The sequence below is a fragment of the Haliotis rubra genome, unplaced genomic scaffold, assembly GCF_003918875.1.
Source record: "Haliotis rubra isolate DU_JTF1 unplaced genomic scaffold, ASM391887v1 Scf4, whole genome shotgun sequence".
NCBI classification, from domain to species: domain Eukaryota; kingdom Metazoa; phylum Mollusca; class Gastropoda; order Lepetellida; family Haliotidae; genus Haliotis; species Haliotis rubra.
The window spans coordinates 6,965,376-6,985,635 of NW_025767079.1; the positions used below are offsets into that span (position 1 = coordinate 6,965,376).

At 39.7% G+C, this 20,260-nt stretch overlaps 1 protein-coding gene across 1 annotated transcript in view; it reads left to right on the forward strand.

Annotated features, from left to right (window-relative positions):
• The first annotated feature begins 12,039 nt into the window (after positions 1 to 12,039).
• Positions 12,040 to 20,260, forward strand: part of LOC124287286 (transmembrane protein 26-like) — a 47,838-nt gene continuing 39,617 nt past the window's right edge. Inside the window, exon 1 of the mRNA XM_046723785.1 lies at positions 12,040 to 12,392. The gene's annotated coding sequence lies outside the window, so the exon portion shown is untranslated. The remainder of the gene's footprint in view (positions 12,393 to 20,260) is intronic.

Sequence of the window (20,260 nt, forward strand, 5' to 3'; positions counted from 1 at the left end):
ATTCGTACGAAGTGTATATGGCTATGTTACATTGTTTTGTCCAATTCGTACGAAGTGTATATGGCTATGTTACATTGTTTTGTCCAATTCGTACGAAGTGTATACGGCTATATTACATTGTTTTGTCCAATTCGTACGAAGTGTATATGGCTATGTTACATTGTTTTGTCCAATTCGTACGAAGTGTATATAGCTATGTTACATTGTTTTGTCCAATTCGTACGAAGTGTATACGGCTATATTACATTATTTTGTCCAATTCGTACGAAGTGTATATGGCTATGTTACATTGTTTTGTCCAATTCGTACGAAGTGTATACGGCTATGTTACATTGTTTTGTCCAATTCGTACGAAGTGTATATAGCTATGTTACATTGTTTTGTCCAATTCGTACGAAGTGTCTATGATTGTATTACATTGTTTTATCGAGTACACACAAAGAGTCTGTGGCCATATTAAATTATTTTGTCCAATTCGTACGAAGTGTATACGGCTATGTTACATTATTTTGTCCAATTCGCACGAAGTGTCTATGATTATATTACATTGTTTTATCGAGTACACACAAAGAGTCTATGGCCATATTACATTATTTTGTCCAATTCGTACGAAGTGTATACGGCTATATTACATTATTTTGTCCAATTCGTACGAAGTGTCTACGATTGTATTACATTGTTTTATCGAGAACACACACAGAGTCTATTGCCATATTACATTATTTTGTCCAATTCGTACGAAGTGTATACGGCTATATTACATTGTTTTGTCCAATTCGTAAGAGTGTTACATTGTTTTCTCTGGTACGTACAAAGTGTCTGTGACTGTATGGCACTGTTTTGTCTGACACGTACAAACTGTCCATGACTGCATTACTTTGTTTTGTCTATTACGTAAGCTGTATCGATGACTGTATTGTATTGTTTTGTCTAGAACGTAAGCTGTATCGATGACTGTATTGCATTGTTTTGTCTAATACGTAAGCTGTATCGATGACTGTATTGCATTGTTTTGTCTAGTACGTAAGCTGTATCGATGACTGTATTGCATTGTTTTCCCTATAACGCACAAAATGTTCATGACTGCATTCCATTACTTGTACGTACCTTGCGAATGTGAATATATTACATTATGTTATCCAGTATGTTCGTTGCCTTGTCTAGTGCGCCATTTCTATGTATATTACGCACATGTAACTTCAACGTAATTGTAACTTTATCAAGAATGAACATTTTGAATGCCAGTATAGCAGAACATTACCGTTTTCTCGAACACCTTGTATCTCCACTGATTTGCAGTGATCCAATCGGCACTATTTTGCCTTTTTTTCAAAAGTCTAGACTCCCTCAAAACAATCACTATATGTTATATATGGTTACATCGAATATTGATTTCACCACTAATCTGGGGGAACCAACTGCAAACCTCATGCAGATGAATTGCACGAGGTTCATGCATCAACTTGCTGAAAACCATGCGCAAATATGGTGCATGTGTACAGCTGCGTTTGGTGTAATGTTTTGTTACGAATTCGCCATTTTTCACTGATTTTTATCATTTATTGAACTCATGACAATAATCTTTTTAACGTTACGAATTTGTTTTACAATACATCAGTTCATGTGTAAACAATACCTTTAAACAATATGGAATGTTTTACAAAATTTAGCTTAGAACAGTTGACTGAAGTAAGTGGCTATATTATAACAAGTGAGTCTAAACTTTTGGAAGGAAGTATATTTCTGTTGGTAATCAAGACCGACACTTCATCCTTACCCATGGGTGGGTGCATTCTGTCAAAAGGTTAAGTCAAAGGGTGTTTATTGTACAAAAGGTCTCCGACCTATATACACTGGAGTTATAATATACATTATACATATGTTGCAATAAGTAGTAATTCGTGATCCAAACAGCGAATCGTGTCACGGGCAATACATTACCTTACAAGGAGTGGAATACGATGGATCTCTAAAACGTTATGTGAAATTGTTACGTTTAATAAGAGCATAATTTATACAGTACGACAACTTTATTATTACATGCTGGTAAGTTGATGAAATAAAGTAGTTTAAAAGCTAATGAAGGTGGTTTACACAGACAATATTCAGCTACAGTGGGTATATATTTCGTACGCAAATCTTTATAAAAGGACATACCAAAATTAATTTTATTTTCCACATCTATATTACACAGAGGGCACATTCTCTTGCATCGTTCAATATAAAACGTCTTCCTTCGTTTACCATTATGTTGATCAAGCCTAACCTAAAAAGTAATAGGTGGATATCTTAATTTCGTTGATGTTAAAATCGATAGATATTTCTCTGGCTGGAGTAATGAGTCATACCGTGAACTATTATCAATTACTGAATGCCATTCTTGATTGAACATATTAAGACTTCTTTCACGAAACTGAGTTAAAAACAAACTTGCATCAGGACGAACGGATTGCACTGTGTAAGTTTTTCTCATAAAGGGCGGATCAGGTTGTTTCAAAACGAATACTGGTTTACCGCAGTTCTGATCTATAGTAGAGGTTGCCGTAAACATTTGCAAATTTTCAAACTGCTCCACTTGTACATGTCTGCACTTTCGGGTTTTCATGGCCAAGCAGTATCTGTTGAATGGATTAGATTATGCTTGAGTGAGTGAGAGGTGCTTTTGGAATTCCGAGTTATCTAACACACTGAAATCAAGGGAAATAACCCAGGGATGTACACGGAATTTTCATCACTGTTGGTATATATGGTTTGTTTGTTGTTGGTCTGTCATTCATATCCGGGAAAATACCCCAAAACAAACCATGCAAGTCTACAATATATGGCAATTCCAGACTACCACATTTTCTGAAAATGAAGAACGTCTCATGGCTCCTTTTTATTATATCTTTTGAATATAATTTAGGTCATTTGTTCATATTGAGATGTTAGTGTAGTTTGTTATTTATCGTTGCACTCAGCAATATTCCAGCTATATGAAGGCTGTCTGTAAATAATCGAGTCTGGATCGGACAATCCAGTGATTGACATCATGACAGTCTACGCAATTGGGATACGATGACATGACCACCCAAACCGTTAGTCGCCTCTTACGACAAGCATGGGTTGCTGAAGACCAACTCTAACCCGGATCTTCACGGATATCACATAACTATATAAGCATATATAACTGCATACACATAACTGTAAGTCAGCGAGCCTGACCATCTGATTACCACAAGAATGAGTTTTCATCACAGCTTACCCGTGACGATCCGGGTTAGAATAATGATCTTCAGTTACCCATGCTTGTCGTAAGAGGCAACTAACGGGATCGAGTGGTCAGGCTCGCTGATTTGGTTGAGACATGTCATCGGTTCCCAATTGCGGTTCCCAGATCGATGCTCATGCTGTTGATCACTGGATTGTCTGGTCCAGACTCGCTTATTTACAGACCGCCGCCATATAGCTGAAATATTGCTGAGTGCGGCGTAAAACCAAATCTTACTCACTCATTTCATCACAGCTTATCCACTCAGTATTGTTTGTACTGCACACAGAGGCACCAACTCAAACGTCATCACTTTGACCCGTCGATAACAGACTATGGAACTCTACAATACAGACGCATCCACATTTTTCTTTCTAATGTATATTGTCTATCACCTCTGGTAATTTGGTAGGAAAATTCCGTCTACGTAACAACTTCTTGTTTAGGGGTAGCCCAGTGCTTAAAGCGTTCGACCGTCACGCCAAAACCCCGGGTTTTATTCCCTTCAGGGGTACAATGTGCGAGGTCCATTTCTGGTGTCCCCCGCCACCACATTGCTGGAATATTGTTTTAAGTGGCGAGTGAGTTATAATCACTCACTCACTCACTCGAGGCCAGCTTGTGTGCTAACGTTCAATAACGAAATTATCGGGTCATAATAAAGCCACTGAGTATTGCACATTGCACACTGAATATTGCTGAAAGTGGCGTATAATCATACTCACTCACTCATTCACTCACTCAAGGCCAGCTTGTGTCCTAACGTTGGGAAACGTAATTATCGGATCATATCAAAGCCACTGAGCTTTTTCACATTGGTTTGTGATCCGGGAATAATATACTTCGAACTTCAACAGTATAGATGGACATCCCGCTACTTATCCGTCTACATCCCTCTTCCTGTCATTATGCTTGCAAGTTAAGTTGCTTCTACATACCAGACATCGGCCCGAGAAGATCCGGGTTAGAACTTACCTTCAGCAACCCATGCTTGTCGTACGAGTGGACTAACGGGATCGGGTGGTCAGGCTCGCTGGCTTAGTTCACACATGTCATCGTATCCCAATTGCGTAGATCGATGCTCATGCTGTTGATCACTGGGTTGTCTGGTCCAGGCTCGATTATTTACAGACCGCCGCCATATAGCTGGAATATATCGATCGCTGTGTTAAACAGCAAACAAACAAAATGAATCATACCAGACACCACGCCATTGCAGTAATATAATTAAACACCAATGAATCCAAATGACACTCGGCAAAGCCAACAAACTGTTATACCGCCAGTGTGTTTACAGACGTGTCACAGCTGAGGACTTCCAGTTCTCGTGATTGTGAGCCAGAATAGCTGTCACAATCAATATAAATATGGACTTTGCATTAACACTTACTGTCAGGATTGCTCGGGTGCAACATATGTTCAGATTGTGATAAGAGAAGGTTCGGCTGAAGGATTGGCGGAAAGCAATTTTTGAGGTTGGTTGGTATTTCTTTATATTTTGGAATTGAAAACAGAGATAGCTAAATTTCATGCATTTTGTTTTTATGTATAGCTGTTTAAACAATATTTACCTTCCCAGATAAGAAAAGTTTTCCCAATATGTTATCTATTTATGCATGCAGGTAAAAATGTGACGTTAAATTTGTCATGAGGTGTTTGCCAAAGTGAAATGCACTCTGAATGCAAACATGAATTGCCTAAATGATGACCGATCCTGTTGCCAAACTATGTGCAGGGTAAACAAATTACGTATACAGAGCTTTGAATTTACACATTTACGAAGGCGGTAATGACGATAAGGATGGATGGCTTAGGTGCTGCTGGTGAGATAACTAATGTTTATCAATGATGCAAACCATTTTTCTGGCGATCTAAAATATTAAAAATATGGTTTTCTCTTTAAAATGACATGCGGTGATATAACATACGTACAGTTTAAAATTCTCTAAATAATTGCGACAAAACGCATTCCATAATCGTACAAATATAGGAGTTCCCAGTAAGAATCTGAGTATCTTAAGCTTGGGTTTATGAGTATCAAATAATGATCAGTGTCAAATAGTGATGATTGCAGTATGTCCGAGAAAGAGACCGTTACATATGGACACCGCGTCTCGTCGCCTGACACTGGGACTCAGCAGAGACCATATAATATCTGGTCTCTAGACTCAGCCAGTGTTTGATCTTCATAATGAAGTCACTGAGAACGATTGCTCTAACGGTGACACCGACCAACCCAAAGTAAAGAAGCCGACATGGGTTATGCGCAGGCATATCCTAAGGCCTCGGTGATCAGGCCAATATAAATATCACTACGCGTGTATGGCGAAATCACTTCCGGCGATGGTATGTCTTGAAAACAAAGGGTTGTGATTTCCCTTCACGGATATGAAATTCGGGTGTGACCAAAGTCATCTAAAACGACATCATCTCCATTACTTCCGACACGAAGGCGTGCCACCTTCCTTCGATGGTTGGTTCGTAAATGATGGTTTTGCATTGTCATCGCCACACCCGTGGTATACACTAGTGCTGGGAATTGGTTGAAATCTCATGATGATTGGTTCAATGCCAACGACCAATCATCGATAAACATTGGTTAGCGTCATTTTTAGATTTTCCTATTTAGGTTGTAGTTGCAGATAAGTATAAAGAAAAATATTTGGTTCTCTGTTGTTTTTTTGCTTATTCAGAAACTGCACAAATTACATTTGCAAATTTCATATCCAGTGGAAAATGATTCAGTTCCAGTGTAACATAAACTTCCAAGATTCTTCAAGAAATATTCAGTCAAGACTTTTCAGAAAGTGAGGTGAGCTTTCTAAGAATTAAACACGTTTTCCGGCCTTGACAACGTCCTAGATATGTTCCATCATCAAGTATTTCAAACTCTATTACAGTGGTTCCAAAATCGTTTGTGTTCGATTATGAGAAAATGTGATCGATTGCTTGGTCGTTTGGCCACTGCGACCAGTCTTCGATTTTTTCAATTAATCGGAACACCACTAGTATACATTCGTGGAAACACCAGAGGCCAGCATCATCTGGCTTTGAAAACAGGGTTGGCTGTTGAAGTTTTAAAGCAATAAATGCGATATACGGTCATAGTTGCTGGTAAAAGGTACCAGTAGCAATACACCTCAGTAGCAACTCTGGGACTACTGTTTCTTAGTGACTCTTAAGTTATGTGTATGTAGTTATATATATGCTTATATAGTTATGTGATATCCGCGAAGATCCGGATTACAACTGATCTTCAGTAACCCATGCTTGTCGGAAGAGGCGACAAAGAGATCGGGTGGTCAGACTCGCTGACTTGTTTGACACATCTCATCGTATCCCAGTTGCGTAGATCGATGCTCATATTGTAGATCACTAGATTCTGGTCCAGACTCAATTATTTACAGACCGCCGCCATATAGCTGGAATATTGCTGAGTGCGTCGTTAAACAACAAACCAACCAATCTGTTGCAAGTAAATTGGATGTTATTACATGCCAGTTGTAATAACATCTAAATAACCGTCTATTTGACGTAAATACCTTACATGGGCTATCACAATATTAACATACCTGTTTCTTATATTATCTGTACAGATATATGCCACAGCATAACATGGCTGTTGACAAGGCATGGTGTATGAGAACCTGAGAAAACGTTACTTCTTCCACATGATTGAATCCCCGTGCAGGATACATCTCATGGAACCATATTGAATAGTTACCATGCGATAATGCACAGTGAACAGAGGAAATATACCTATTTTCATGTTACATAACACAAGGCATTCATACTGAAAGAGGCGGTATGCGGGAATGAGGCTTCTAAGTATCCTCTGTTTAGAGCTTCTTCGGCCCTCACACATGTCATCAAGTTGCGTTATCCCATTGTTAAGCTAAGGCGTCATTATGTAACTGAATACTAGTCGAACCCTCCCCTCTCTCTCTCTCTCTCTCTCTCTCTCTCTCTCTCTCTCTCTCTCTCTCTCTGTATTCATTCTGTTTGTTATTAATTCCTTCCTTTTCAAATCTGAAATAAATTTATGAACATTATCTTAACGGTGCTCATTACCACCAGTGATACTGTCTTGTATAAAGATACTGTAAATCTCCAACTACTATCTTACTACGTAACGTGTGACACATAATTAACCTCTCTCTCTCTCTCTCTCTCTCTCTCTCTATCCTTCCACACGGATTGCAACCTCACAAACACACGCAAAGTTCAGTCAGCTGTTACGTGAAAAATACTAGTACACATCATATGAACATACTAACGGGAAGTATTCAAAAGAGGTGTGAAGGAAAGCCCAATGTAATGCAGGCCTTAGACATGTTCCACTTTAATTACGGGGGTAGTGGGGTACCTGATGGTTAAGGTATTCCCTCGTCATGCCAAAGACCCAGGTTCGATTCTCCTCATGGGTACAGTGTGTAAAAACCCATTTCTGGTGTTCCCCGCCGTGATATTGCTGTAATATTGCTAGAAGCGGCGTAAAACCATACTCACTCACATTCATGACGAGTATGGTTATAGCGCTCAAACAATCGGGAGATCCGAGATTTCAACCTTCGATCATAGATTCCTGGCGTGCCAAGGGCGGTAACTCTACACAAATAATTGCGGCAACTTAGACAACTAGCCCCCGTGTCCTCGTTAAGGTTAACGTGACGGTACATTTCTGCAATCTTGTCTAAATGTTTCATGTCGAGTGTATGCCAGTATGTTTTGTTATACAAAACAGCCCCCATAATTTCAATTCAACCACGGCACGATGTCATATACTCTTTGAGGGCATATATAAAAGCAAGACAAAAATGAAAGGTTTTGTAATTAATGGCCATAACGCTATTTTCGTACAAAGAAGCTATATACTGCCAGTGACATGTTTCAATATTTCAGCATATTTGCTTTCAAACCAACATTCCAACCGCAATCTGATCCGATCCCCATCGACCAATGAACCCATAAATCGTCAAACCCGCATATTTCTTATTTCATAAGAGGCCCTTCTCCTTCTCAATCATTGGCTATCTGTATTAATGCACCGTGTGTGTGTACACGGCCCTGTTTAGGCAGGGTGCGATATCGCAACGGTTTCCTCGCATGGCATTGATGTATTGCAATCTCTGCTACAACAGACTTGTTAAACAAAAGCAGCATTTTGAAACGCCCGATTAGCAAGAGCGTCTCTTCTTAAGTCTCCATTTTTATTACGTGTTTACCTGCCGTGTTTAATATATTACACAACAGGTAAAAGAAGCTACAAACGGTTGTTTGGGCTGTATTCGAGGTGTGTAGAATTTAAAACGAAGTTGGGTGGAATTGCAAACGAGTTAGAAAACTGTTCCTCTCCAAATGCATGCTGTCATGTAAAAGTGCATAGTCAAAGAAATCGATGCAAAGAGTTTAAGATTGACATATGGCTTTGTACTTGATTATTAGAAGCTTGAAACAGGAATACTCTACTTTTTAACTAAGATTAGAATAAACAACAAAACATCTATACAGACAAGCACAGGTGAACATTTCAACATCAGGTGCAATTTTTCACACTTTAAAAAGACAATATCACGTTCAGCATCTCTCCTGGAGCAGTGGTTAAGGTTGCCCTGGGTGGTCCGTTTGTCTCAGGCGCCAGAGTTTGCTGTACATGGTTGCGACCCTTTGGCGTGACGTAAACATCTGATCGGTGGTTCGAATCCCGATTTTCCCTGATTTACAAACAAACCAACAAATAGACAAGCGCATCTCCCAACTGATATTGAAAGCAAGGTCCCTCGAACCTCAGATTGAACGGACGAGCTCACTAGCCGATCAACTTCAGACAGTACATGAACAAGGAATTAAGAATACTCTCTATCACTCAAGGTCGTAAACTGCATTCACTAAACAGCAATCAGATAATGAAACCATGAGTTTTGTTCATTGTATATATCTAGCGGTTGTATTTCCATTGAAAATACTTGAAGTCACTGAAAGAACATAGAATTGTAAGGAATCCAAATGTCAAAAAGACAGAATTGAAAGGAATCGAAATGTCAAAAAGACAGAATTGAAAGGAATCCAGATGTCAAAAAGACAGAATTGAAAGGAATCCAAATGTCAAAAAGACAGAATTGAAAGGAATCCAGATGTCAAAAAGACAGAATTGAAAGGAATCCAGATGTCAAAAAGACAGAATTGAAAGGAATCGAAATGACAAAAAGACAGAATTGAAAGGAATCCAGATGTCAAAAAGACAGAATTGAAAGGAATCCAGATGTCAAAAAGACAGAATTGAAAGGAATCCAGATGTCAAAAAGACAGAATTGAAAGGAATCGAAATGTCAAAAAGACAGAATTGAAAGGAATCCAGATGTCAAAAAGACAGAATTGAAAGGAATCTAGATGTCAAAAGACAGAATTGAAAGGAATCTAGATGTCAAAAAGACAGAATTGAAAGGAATCCAGATGTCAAAAAGACAGAATTGAAAGGAATCCAGATGTCAAAAAGACAGAATTGAAAGGAATCCAGATGTCAAAAAGACAGAATTGAAAGGAATCCAGATGTCAAAAAGACAGAATTGAAGGGAATCCAGATGTCAAAAAGACAGAATTGAAAGGAATCTAGATGTCAAAAGCCTAAAATTATATGGAATCCAACTGTCAAAGGATAGAATTGAAAGGAATGGAAATGTCAAAAAGATGGAATTGTTAAAGACTCGAGATGTCGTCTGACTGATAAACGAATACTTTAACATTCCCGATGTCTATTGTTGGGTCAATTTGAATACTATTTCAGTAAACTTCAGAGGATAGCCTAACTTGGTTACGGTCATTTACCGCCTTAAAGCAAGACATACAGCACTTCCCAACGGTCCAGATTTCCAAAAAAAAATCTTATTGTGTATTTATTTATTTAGACCACTTCATTAGCATATACCAATATTTCTTGTCAAGAGAACATGGGAAACTAATGAAATATTTCATTTCACAATCTTTAATCTTCATTTTACAATCAGAAAGAATATTTTGAGCAATTATTACCTCTTAACTATATGACTGCACAGTGTAACGAAGAATGCTCACCTCACTTATGTAAATACAGATTACTTCATTAAAGAGCTCTTCATAATGCTTCAGCCAAAGGACTCTCCCAACAGTAGGAGCACTTGGACACACAGAATAAATATAACGGTTCTTTTACGGATGTCGTTCACGGGAACCAATTCGCTTTCAGCACACTTCACACGCGATGACGGGTAACCAGGGACTAAATTAGCCTGTCTGTTTTAGTTCAAACATCGGGCTAGTTCTCACGACCGCACACTAAATACCTGCTTCTATATGACCATATCATGTTGTTATCAAGCGAGAACCAACAACGCTGCAATCTGAGTGACATTCTTGTGAACGACATCGTCTAATGGAGGTCGATGTGCGTTTAAACATTTGCGTATTGCCTTTAATCTACGTGAATGGTTTGTGTAAAACTGGTCGAAAGATGCTAAATCGAAAAAAGAGACTCTCCATGACACGGATTGCGCAACTGAATGATAAAGTCATCTTTATTGCGTATGTTATCCTGTCGTAAAGAGGTTGTTGAAACATGCCCACATACCTCTTCAGTAATAAACTTGGCAGATAAGTTAAATATGTTCACCAAGCTCTTGAATTATTGTGGTTAATGGATAAAAACGTTAAGTAGAAAATCATTCGTTACCTGCAAACCTGATCTAATCGACTAGAGAATTCAACAAAGTTGGGTTTTTCGAATTTGTTCCTTTCTCACTAAATTCTTAAATAAATAAACCTTTATAATCTCAGTCAAGCTGTTGTGCACGGTGCCAAATGTATACTATTTGTAGGTTAATGTGTTTCAAACAGGTTAATATCGAACGTGCACTGCTTGAGGAAATGACGTTTAAGAAAAACAACGCGCACATCATCTGCTCACTGTTTAGAGGTAATCTGAGGGCAGAATTAAAAACAGCGGAAAATAAGTTATCGATCACGATCAGCCGAAAATGGCTACAGCATACAACGAGTGTTTAATGTAAGGAAGGTAACGGATACAGGATATACGTCCCACGCCGATGGTACTACCAAGCACCTTGTAGCTGATGTATCTTGTTGTAAAGGTGCATTTAGTAATAGAAAAACCCAGATGACAGATTTGGGCAGCAATATGGCCACCATCCCATTTAAAAAGACCTGTCACAGTTAAAGAAGTTGATGAACCTTTGCGTCGGGCCTCTGTGCGAGGGTGACCATTGACAGTGTATTGACACGACCATTACCTAAAATGTACCACCCAAGATTTGTCAATATTATGCTGTGTTATATAAAGGGTATTACTTTCATAATTAAAATTATTTCAGTGTTTGTATAGGAATTAATAGATTTGAATGTATTTAGTGACAAACACATCTTTATTAGTACGAATCTTTGTTTATATCAAGATTAATCATATCAATGAAAAATGACTTAATGTACACATAAATTGATCCCTCAATAGTTCGAGTCTCATTTACACCTTCAAAAACATAGTGTGTATGTTTTAATTTTCAATACCGTAGAACATAGTTCACATTATACGAAAAAAGAATATAAACTTTAATTTTCTACCCTGTGACACTATTGTAATGTTCTTGTTGGACATGAAGATCTGAAAATGAACATTATCTTCCAGATCACGGAGTAAGCGCACACTGACGCCGCTGGATTGATATAGTGGCCGCCTTCTCCAGCTCCACAGTGCACTTTACCTGAAAACCCATTCCACAGACATTTTCTACAGAGATCCCCAGGAATCGACACTCCCATATCATTTTACCGCGCGCTGCTCAATCAATCCTTAATTCACTTTGGACAGATTCTATAGCGTGGGACAATAATCACGTGATTACAAACACCTTGGAAACGTGGTTCGCTTCAATCTGACGTCACACGTTTCTCGGACTCGCGCTCTCATAGTTTTGGAATACTTAAATGTTGACTGCTGTATCCTTGGTGCCTCGAAAGTTGGTAAATTCTTCTTGGTACCGGATTTCTGAATAAAGATATGAAGATGAAGGAGAGGATGAGACGGGATTAAGTTTATGACTGAAAACTAAGCATGGTGTTTTGAAGACGGATACCGTTTGGATGGCAATGTAAGGTACGTTTATTATCTAAACGTTTTTCTTGGAGAATACCCCGAATGTAATAGAATCACGTTATGCCATGGCCATTATGCTAAACTGTTAGTGATCATCTCAGACACTATCAGTGTTAGTCTATTCCATATCACTCTGGTTCATGTTTATACATTTTTTTTGCAATACAAAACAACCGCGGTAATGCTTTTTGCAAAATTTGCACAAACAAAATGCGTCATCACCATGATTGTCCATGAACAATATTTCAATATGATTGATTTGTTTGTTGTTTAACGCCACACTCAGCAATATTCCAGCTATATGGCGGCAATCTGTAAATAATCGAGTCTGGCCCACGAAATCCTTTCAATATGAACTCCATATTTCGTTTACACATGTACATTCCACAACTCAGTGTTTGGTGTAGGTGAAAAAAACAGAAGTTAGATTTTGCCATTCGAGGATTTGTATTTGAAGTAAAGTTTGATGTACATAATTAATATCTTAGATATATTATATGAACAGTATATAAATATATACGTATACATACATACATACATACATACATACATACATACATACATACATACATACATACATACATACATACATACATACATACATACATACATACATACACATAGACCCATGAAGGTCCGTGTTAGAATGAGCCTTCAGTAACCCATGCTTGTCGTAAGAGGCGACTAACGGGATCGGGTGGTCAGGCTCGCTGACTTGGTTGACACATGTCATCGATTCCCAATTGCGCAGATCGATGCGCATGCTGTTGATCACTGGATTGTCTGGTCCAGACTCGATTATTTACAGACCGCCGCCATATAGCTGGAATATTGCTGAGTGCGGCGTAAAACTAAACTCACTCACTCACTCATCCATAGTATATTATCATCATTACAGAAAACAAACATGAAGATCAGGGTTAAAGTTGATCTTCAGCATCCTCTGCTCGTCGCAAGATGCGTCTAACAGGGTCGGTCGGTCAGGTTCTATGATGAGTAGGATGCACATCATTAACACTCATGATGTCAATCTCTGGATTGTCAGGTCCAAACACGATTGTTTACAGACTGCTGTTACATACTTGGAATAATGATGAATGCGGTGTTAAACAACAAACAATACATGTTGTCCAAATTTCCTGACATGTCTCAAATTTGCTGCTCTCATTGCTTTCGTTATTGACATTAATTCTCTGAAACCATTTAATCCCTCGCTAACCAAAAAAGTGATGACATGCATGTAAAAAAGGGATCATCATTTGAAAAAACATTCTATCATTAGGTTCTCATTAGTGGGTGGGTGTGACGGAGGCACTGAGTCACATACCTCGGTGTGATAATTACCATAGCAACCAGATATACAAACAGGTAATTTAGTCACCCAAGCAACGCGTCCCAGAGGATCTTAACGTGTGAAAAACAGAGAGAAGTAAAGTATCTTTTTATATATATTTTTTTCTAATGTGCAATTGACATCGGATTGCTCAGGGAACATATTGACGATATTATCAGGGATCGTGGTTGATCAACTTCTTCTGTGAGACAGGTAAACGCCATCACCGATCTTATTTGCATACATTCAAATTTTTGTTGTGTTGTTATATTATCACCATGAAATAATTGGTTGCGTTTCGTTTGTTTGCTTGCTTGTTGTTTAACGCCACGCTAAACGGCATCGCTCTGTACGTAATCGAGTCTGGACCAGACAACCAGTGATCAACAGCATGAACATCGATCTACGCAACTGGGAAACGATGGCATGTGTCAATCAAGTCAGCGAACGTGACTTCCCGATCCCGTTAGTCGCCTCTGACGACAAGCATGGGTTACTGAAGATCAATTCTAGCCCGGATCTTCACGAGCGTCCTTTCTTACTTATGCAATGTGATGTAAATCATCCGTGCACTGTTGGGTTTCATTGGGGCTTCCTGGCAGAAGTATGTGGAGAAGATGTTTTATATTCACTCCGACAGTGTTCTCCTAAATGGTATGAAGTGGTGCTCTGATTTATATTGCTGTGGTGTTTTCAGGTTGTGTAATGAATGTTCTGTGTGTGTACAAGAAATGGATTCTAAGTTACGGCGCTAACATCCGGGGTACATTTCAACGTATTCCTGATTTCAGCGAGATGCTCAGCTGATTCATCAGCAAAGACTATTGAAAAATGTTTTTGAAGGGTTCCATCCTTCTTATTTGGGTCCGCTATTAATACCAATTCTTGCTGTGTATTTCTTGGGGTGCATGGCAAACAATGATTGTTGGAATTCGTTTTTAGGGAGAATTCCCTACTCCCCCAGGAGAATGAAACACGAACTCATGAATGAATAACTAATAGTTTTCCCACGTATTTTGGGCGGAGGGGTAGCCTAGTGGATAAAGCGTTCGCTCGTTACGCCGCTGACCAGGTTCTATTCCCCAATGGGAAAAATATGTGAAGACCTTTCCAGAACCACTGTGATATTGATGGAATATTACTAAAACCACATTCATTCATATTTTGGACCCTTGAAGATCCGGGTTAGGGTTGGTCTTTGGCAACCCATGCTTGTCGTAAGAGGCGACTAACTTGATCGGGTGGTCAGGCTCGCTGACGTGGTTGACACATGTCATCGTATCCCAATTACGTAGATCGATGCTGCTGTTGTACTAGATTGTCTGGTCCAGATTCGATTATCTACAGACCGCCGCCATACAGCTGGAATATTGCTGAGTGCCGCGTAAAACTAAACTCACTCACTCACTCATCCATAGTATATTATCATCATTACAGAAACAAACATGAAGATCAGGGTTAAAGTTGATCTTCAGCATCCTCTGCTCGTCGCAAAGATGCGTCTAACAGGGTCGGTCGGTCAGGTTCTATGATGAGTAGGATGCACATCATTAACACTCATGATGTCAATCTCTGGATTGTCAGGTCCAAACACGATTGTTTACAGACTGCTGTTACATACTTGGAATAATGATGAATGCGGTGTTAAACAACAAACAATACATGTTGTCCAAATTTCCTGACATGTCTCAAATTTGCTGCTCTCATTGCTTTCGTTATTGACATTAATTCTCTGAAACCATTTAATCCCTCGCTAACCAAAAAAGTGATGACATGCATGTAAAAAAGGGATCATCATTTGAAAAAACATTCTATCATTAGGTTCTCATTAGTGGGTGGGTGTGACGGAGGCACTGAGTCACATACCTCGGTGTGATAATTACCATAGCAACCAGATATACAAACAGGTAATTTAGTCACCCAAGCAACGCGTCCCAGAGGATCTTAACGTGTGAAAAACAGAGAGAAGTAAAGTATCTTTTTATATATATTTTTTTCTAATGTGCAATTGACATCGGATTGCTCAGGGAACATATTGACGATATTATCAGGGATCGTGGTTGATCAACTTCTTCTGTGAGACAGGTAAACGCCATCACCGATCTTATTTGCATACATTCAAATTTTTGTTGTGTTGTTATATTATCACCATGAAATAATTGGTTGCGTTTCGTTTGTTTGCTTGCTTGTTGTTTAACGCCACGCTAAACGGCATCGCTCTGTACGTAATCGAGTCTGGACCAGACAACCAGTGATCAACAGCATGAACATCGATCTACGCAACTGGGAAACGATGGCATGTGTCAATCAAGTCAGCGAACGTGACTTCCCGATCCCGTTAGTCGCCTCTGACGACAAGCATGGGTTACTGAAGATCAATTCTAGCCCGGATCTTCACGAGCGTCCTTTCTTACTTATGCAATGTGATGTAAATCATCCGTGCACTGTTGGGTTTCATTGGGGCTTCCTGGCAGAAGTATGTGGAGAAGATGTTTTATATTCACTCCGACAGTGTTCTCCTAAATGGTATGAAGTGGTGCTCTGATTTATATTGCTGTGGTGTTTTCAGGTTGTGTAATGAATGTTCTGTGTGTGTACAAGAAATGGATTCTGGGTTACGGCGCTAACATCCGGGGTACATTTCAACGTATTCCTGATTTCAGCGAGATGCTCAGCTGATTCATCAGCAAAGACTATTGAAAAATGTTTTTGAAGGGTTCCATCCTTCTTATTTGGGTCCGCTATTAATACCAATTCTTGCTGTGTATTTCTTGGGGTGCATGGCAAACAATGATTGTTGGAATTCGTTTTTAGGGAGAATTCCCTACTCCCCCAGGAGAATGAAACACGAACTCATGAATGAATAACTAATAGTTTTCCCACGTATTTTGGGCGGAGGGGTAGCCTAGTGGATAAAGCGTTCGCTCGTTACGCCGCTGACCAGGTTCTATTCCCCAATGGGAAAAATATGTGAAGACCTTTCCAGAACCACTGTGATATTGATGGAATATTACTAAAACCACATTCATTCATATTTTGGACCCTTGAAGATCCGGGTTAGGGTTGGTCTTTGGCAACCCATGCTTGTCGTAAGAGGCGACTAACTTGATCGGGTGGTCAGGCTCGCTGCCGTGGTTCACACATATCATCGTATCCCAATTACGTAGATCGATGCTCATGTACTAGATTGTCTGGTCCAGATTCGATTATCTACAGACCGCAGCCATACAGCTGGAATATTGCTGAGTGCCGCGTAAAACTGCAAAGAAACACTAATATTTTGAGTTGAACTCCAGTGACAAAAGCAAAACACGTCACACATTTTGCATAATCTATTTGAGAAAGTACTGTCTTTATGACAATACAAAGTAGCTGTAATGTCGTGACTTAAAATCAGCCAATATCTCAATTATCAGGAAATGATAATTTCGAACGCCGAAGGAGATGCTGTCGCATGTTTGTTCTCCATAAACCAAGCATTGTTCAGAGGAATTTACCACATAAAGAACCCTCCGATTGACAGCCTTATACCTAAGGGGGGCGGTGGGGTAGCCTAGTGGTTAAAACGTTCGCTCGTCACGCCGGGTTCGAATCTCAAAATGGGTACAATGTGTAAAGCCCATTTCTTTGACGTCAGATATTTCGCCTATTTTGGGAGATATATTTTTCGGCTGAAACGAATTCGAGGGTGGTTGGTCCGTAGTACCCCGTGCGTGTAATGATGACAAGCTAGTTATTGCGTGTGCCCTGTGTTTGTAATGAGGATCGTGTGTAATGAAGATTTACCTTGCCCGATTATTCACAGGCCGCTGTGAGATTGCTGGAATGGTGTTGACTGCGGCATAAAACGACATTCACTCACCCCATTAGCAAATTCCAGAAGGAGAGACGTATTCAGTTGTCCATTGCTTTACATCCTGAATATATTTGAAAGTGACACGTGTAGTTTATGAGTCCCTGCGCTATTCCGTTTCGTTGAACTTGTTTTGCCAGTTGCACTTGCCGTAAGTCTCCAGAACCTGGCATCTAGTAATCTCATATCTTGCTCTGTCACCGAGGAGAAGGTTATATACCTCATTCCATTTATATAATTATTCAATCTAAATCCACACGTATACCTATAGACAACACGTCTTCTACATTAAACGTGTTGTACAGAAGTCCGTAATAACACATGTCCGGAATAACGACTATAACGAATATTGAGTGATACCACATTGTAAAACTGTAGCGTTTAAGGATTGCGTACTAACGATGCTCGGGGTAAAAGGTTTCCTGATCCTATTTCTGAGTGAGTGAGTCAGTGAGTGACTTAGAGAGTGAATGAGTCAGAGAGTTAGTGAGTCTATGAGTGAGTGAGTGAGTGAGTTGGGTGATAACCAGCGTTCGAAATTAACGTCGGTCTTTAGGCCCGAAGCCGACTGAAAATCACTCGAACCCACAGCTTTTGTTTTCTGCAGGTCCTTATGGACGACAGCTTTTTCATCCCCCAAAACTGAGAGTATTATTTTTCAGAAAATATAATTCAGTAATTTCTAATTTAAATTTCTAAATTAACCCAGGTTGTTAGTTGTCACATTTTTTGTTTGCTGGGAATTACTTATATTGAAGCTAAAATATAGGGCCTACATATTCTGATCAGGACCCACAACTTTTTTATGGATCTGGGTCCTTAGGACCTGCAGCTTTTCAGGGTTAAGGGCAAACACTGGTTATAATGCCGCTTGGAACGGTATTTTTACTGTTAAGTTACTATGTGTCTTGGTGTGAGGGGTAAGCCCGAATTTAGGTCTTAGATGTTTAAAACTTGAAATGCAAGAGATCGACTCTGATGCTGATAAACTTAGAAATATAATTAAAGCGAACCAAGACTCGTTCCCGCGATCATAAGGGAGGCAACTCTACACAGCTGTTAACGGCGCCATTGACGACTGAGCCACCCGTCCTGGTTTGAATTGGGTTCCCTCCTCACAGATGTTCAAGGTGTAGACAAGGTGACGTGGTTGATTGTACCCGAGAACGCTGCTCGCTGTATCATCACTGGATTGTGTGCTTCGCCGTCATATATCTTGAATATAACTTAATTATAACTGAAACAGCTAACAAACGAACATTCATTCGGAGTTTGATATCCTGGGCGTTTAAAACAATTTGCCTTGTTTAGTTCATTCATTAGAAATGAGTGAGTTTAGTTTTACGCCGCTTTCAGCAATACTCCAGCAATATCACTGCGGGGGACACCAGAAATGGGCTTCACACATTGTACCCATGTGGGGAATCGAACCCGGGTCTTCGGCGTGACGAGCAAACGCTTTAACCACTGGGCTACACCACCGCCCCGCATTAGAAATGAATGTTACACAGAGAAGACAAAGCATAGTATATCCCCATAATATTACCATTTTCAATGCCAAGAAAAAGTAATTCATTGCCGAGCGTGAAAGAGGAAGTTCCACTCGATGAAGACATCTGTCAGTGAACCATCTAGTTTAAGCCCCGATCCGAAATAGCAGTCCTGGAAGACTCATAAATTAGGAGCCAAGGTGTAATAATTGTATCAAGTTACGTACCAGCTTCTGATACGCTGGTGATAAACCACGTGTGATTAATACAGAGAGGAAGCACGTGCAAATTCCCGCCCTCAAGTAGTATTTTTTGCAGAGCGTAGGCAGCTAGATATTTTTTGTATGCTGAATTCTTTTCTCCATGTTATGGATGTCTGTGCAGCCATATGTTCACACTTAAAGCTGCTAGAAGGGTGGCATTAATATTCTTTATTTTTGTGACTAAATGTCGTTTTTAAGCTTTAAAATCAGCTTGAAAGCGTCGAAGTAAGAACGCCCAAACGTTGCTGTAAACCTTATAACCATCAAATAGATATTAAAAGGTGATATTTTCTTTCTTATTTAATGTTTCGCAAATTTCCGGCTTTATGCAAATGGTGAGGTTTCCTGTTTGCTGGATCTATAAAAAAGAGTAGGTTTATCGCTATTATGAATATGGCTATGTCCAGCTTAGGTGTGTTTGGTTATACGCCGTGTTCAGAAGCAGTTACGCACTATCGTGTTGCGCCCCCAAAATTGGTTTTATACATTTTATCGATCTGGGAAGTCGAACCCGGGCTTCGGTAAGACGAGCGAACAGCTTCACCTCTTGGCCAACCGACCGCTCCTAATTCAGATTTCATGTACCCGTGAAGATCCGGGTTAGAATTGGTTTTCAGTAACCCAAGAGGCAAGTAACGGGATCGGGTGGTCAGGCTTGCTGACAAATGTCATCGCATCACTATAGCGTACATCGATGCTCATGATGTTGATCACTGGATTTCCTGGCCCAGACCCTATTATTCACAGACCGCCGCCATACAGCTGGAATATTCCTGAGTGCGGCGTTAAACAACAAACTAACTAATAACTTGCCTCTGTATGCTTAGAGCATTCCACGACTGTGGTTGACACATGTCATCGATTCCCAATTGTGCAGATCGATGCTCATGCTGTTGATCACTGGATTGTCTTGTCCAGACTCGATTATT